This window comes from Bos mutus, chromosome X (assembly GCF_027580195.1).
Source record: "Bos mutus isolate GX-2022 chromosome X, NWIPB_WYAK_1.1, whole genome shotgun sequence".
Taxonomy (NCBI): Eukaryota; Metazoa; Chordata; class Mammalia; order Artiodactyla; family Bovidae; genus Bos; species Bos mutus.
Window position 1 is genome coordinate 50,071,868 of NC_091646.1, and position 3,941 is coordinate 50,075,808.

Here is a 3,941-nt window from a genome sequence, read left to right on the forward strand (position 1 = left end):
TTGCCATGAAGTGATGGGACCGGATGCCATGATCTTAGTTTTCTGAATGTTGAGCTTTAAGCCAACTTTTTCACTCTCCTCTTTCACTTTCATCAAGAGGCTTTTTAGTTCCTCTTCACTTTCTGCCATAAGGGTGGTGTCATCTGCATACCTGAGGTTGTTGATATTTCTCACAGCAATCTTGATTGCAGCTTGTGCTTCTTCCAGCCCAGCATTTCTCATGATGTACTCTGCAAATAAGTTAAATAAGCAGGGTGACAATATACAGCCTTGATATACTCCTTTTCCTATTTGGAACCAGTCTGTTGTTCCATGTCCAGTTCTAACTGTTGCTTCCTGACCTGCATACAGGTTTGTCAAGAGGCAGGTCAGGTGGTCTGGTATTCCCATCTCTTTCAGAATTTTCCAGTTTAATGTGATCCACACAATCAAAGGCTTTGGCATAGTCAGTAACGCATAAATAGATGTTTTTCCTGAACTCTCTTGCTTTTTTGATGATCAGCAGATGTTGGCAGTTTGATCTCTGGTTTCTCTGCCTTTTCTAAAACCAGCTTGAACATCTGGAAGTTCACAGTTCATGTATTGCTGAATCCTGGCTTGGAGAATTTTGAGGATTACTTTGCTAGAGTGTGAGATGAGTGCAATTGTGCTGTAGTTTGAGCATTCTTTGGCATTGCCTTTTTAGGGATTGGAATGAAAACTGACCTTTTCCAGTCGTGTGGCCACTGCTGAGTTTTCCAAATTTGCTGGCATATTGAGTGCAGCACTTTCACAGCATCATCTTTCAGGATTTGGAATAGCTCAACTGGAATTCCATCACCTCCACTAGCTTTGTTCATTGTGATGCTTCCTAAGGCCCACTTGACTTCACATTCCATGATGTCTGGCTCTAGGTGAGTGATCACACCATCGTGATTATCTTGGTCGTGAAGATCTTTTTTGTACAGTTCTTCTGTGTATTCTTGCCACCTCTTCTCAATATCTCCTGCTTCTGTTAGGTCCATACCATTTCTGTCCTTTTTTGAGCCCATCTTTGCCTGAAACGTTCCCTTGGTATCTCTAATTTTCTTGAAGCGATCTCTCGTCTTTCCCATTCTATTGTTTTCCTCTATTTCTTTGCATTGATCGCTGAGGAAAGCTTTCTTATCTCTCCTTGCTAATCTTTGGAACTCTGCTTTCAAATGGGTATATCTTTCCTTTTCTCCTTTGCTTTTCGCTTCTCTTCTTTTCACAGCTATTTGTAAGGCCTCCTCAGACAGCCATTTTGCTTTTTTTACATTTCTTTTTCTTGGGGATGGTCTTGATCCCTGTCTCCTGTACAATGTCACAAACCTCCATCCATAGTTCATCAGGCACTCTTTTAAAGCATAACTCTTCACTTAATTTATCATGATTATCTTTCATAAAATAAGTCTAAATAGAGGGAAAATTGTTCTTCCCATTGAATGTGTTAATCTATGGTTAGTTCTTGGCTATGAATTATATATCTTTTAATACTTTGTACTTTTTATATTGCTACTACCTTTCAGTGAATGCTGTTTGGGGACTGATAATACAAAGATAGTTTCTTGTTCTGGTGTCAGTGAGCTCACAATGTACTGTGGGTACAGAGCCCACTTTTTCAAGGAATGAGAAAATCTCTTTAGATGCCTACTTGGTCGTTTGTGAACTTTTGTTTTCTGCTTCACTTTTCTTCCAGGCCTCACCTGAATAGAAGCTTCTCCTAGTCTCTCCAGTTTCAGTTGACAGTCAGCTGCTTGAAGCAACTCTCAGGATGCGCCTTCCGATCTTGAAGGCAGAGAGGGAAGAAAATAGCTGGACACCCATCATAGCCACCTATACATTTCTGAGACAGGGTGAGCCAGGAAATTGCCTTAGACTCTTCTTTCAGAAGCAAAGTCACTCCTAATTTTGTTCACTTGTGCTATGTTTAGTTTCCTCAGTCATGTCTAACTCTTTGCAACTCCATGAACTATAGCCCACCAGGCTCCTCTGTCCAGGGGGATTCTCCAGGCAAGAATACTGAAGTGGGTTGCCATGCTCTCCTCCAGGGGATCTCCCCAACCCAGGAGTCTAACCCAAGTTTCCCGCATTGCAGGTGTATTCTTTACTGTCTGAGCCACCAGGAAAGCCCAAGAATACTGAAGTGAGTAGCCTATCCCTTCTCCACAGGACCTTCCTGACCCAGGAATTGAAGCAGGGTCTCCTGCATTGCAGGAGGGTTCTTTAACAGCTGAGCTACTAGGGAAGCCCTTTTGTTCACTTAGGTTCTGTTAGGTAGTTGAAAAAGATGGTTCTGTGACATGGTTGGTTAAGGTTCTTTTTTGTTTTTAACAGATGAATGTCTATTTTCCCTACTGCATGGATGCGTGCATGCTCAGTCATGTCCGACTCTTTGTGACTCTGTGGACTCTAGTCTGCCTGGATCCTCTGTCCATGGGATTTCCCAGCCAAGAATATTGGAGTGGGTAATGAATAGCTCCCAGAATCACAAGTTGGACTGGAGAACCTGACTCAGGGCTACACAGTCAACATCATGGCTGTTACCATTACTACCATCATGCTCTTACCATTAGTGGGTTAGCTCAGGTCCTCACAGATGCAAAAGCCCAGCTGGAATTAGACAAGCGGAGCCTTATTGGGGAAAATATCTGTGAGAGAATGTAGGGAGGGAGCCAGAGAAGCTGGGAGAGCTGTTTAATGTAAATCTGACCTTTATGGATGAGAGAAGGAAAGAAGAAGGTTGAATAGGAAGAGTCATAGACTGAAGTTTAGTGCTAATGAAGTTGGACCAGGCTGATGGGGAGTCCTGTTACCAAAGTCACAGGCCACATAGTCCTATGTCTCCCAGAAATGGGCCTGACTCCTTCTGTGCTTAGTCATTGGCTGGGAACAGTGGGGCTTCAGAGCAAAGCAGCAAATATTGGGGTGAATATAAAGCATATTAACTGGAGCAAAGGTCAGTGACACTTCCCACATTGGAAGAACCAAGAGGCACACTGTCATGACTGTCTGAATTGGAGACTGTCCACTTCTTTGGGCCACTGGCTCCCAGTTCCTTGCGTTAAGGAAGCCTAAGTTATAGGCCTGTGCCCCGACTATAAGGGGGCCCTACTTATTAGCAAGAGTCTTATGTCCTCACCCCCAAAATAAAGGGATTCAAATGCTGTACAGAAATGCCTGCAAAAAAGGGTCTATTATATTGTGTGAATTCCTTGAGAGCTGAGATCTTTGTCTTACTTACTGCTATTACAAATAAATGTTTATTGAAATAAGTGGATGCGACCAACTGGTGTTCAAATGATCTTACACACATACACACACTCAATTTACCCGTCAGTCAGTCAGTTCAGTCCCTCAGTCGTGTCTGACTCTTTGTGACCCCATGAATCGCAGCACACCAGGCCTCCCTGTCCATCACCAACTCCCAGAGTTTACTCAAACTCATGTCCATCGAGTCGGTGATACCATCCAGCCATTTCATCCTCTGTCGTCCCCTTCTCCTCCTGCCCCCAATCCCTCCCAGCATCAGAGTCTTTTCCAGTAAGTCAACTCTTCACATCAGGTGGCCAAAGTATTGGAGTTTCAGCTTTAGCATCAGTCCTTCCAATGAACACCCAGGACTGATCTCCATTAGGATGGACTGGTTGGATCTCCTTGCAGTCCAAGGGACTCTCAAGAGTCTTCTCCAACACCACAGTTTAAAAGCACCAATTCTTCAGCGCTCAGCTTTCTTTATAGTCCAACTCTCACATCCATACATGACCACTGGAAAAACCATAGCCTTGACTAGACGGACCTTTGTTGGCAAAGTAATGTCTCTGCTTTTTAACATGCTATCTAGGTTGGTCATAACTTTCCTTCCAAGGAGTAAGCGTCTTTTAATTTCATGGCTGCAGTCACCATCTGCAGTGATTTTGGAGCCCCCAAAAATAAAGCCT

General features: G+C 43.5%; 1 long non-coding RNA gene across 1 annotated transcript; it reads left to right on the top strand.

Annotated features, from left to right (window-relative positions):
* Positions 1–497: 497 nt before the first annotated feature.
* LOC138986380 (uncharacterized) lies at positions 498–3,240 on the top strand. The gene is made up of 4 exons (XR_011463220.1): positions 498–893; positions 1,700–1,856; positions 2,099–2,146; positions 2,338–3,240. It is a non-coding gene; the product is annotated as an uncharacterized lncRNA (long non-coding RNA).
* The last annotated feature ends 701 nt before the right edge of the window (positions 3,241–3,941 follow it).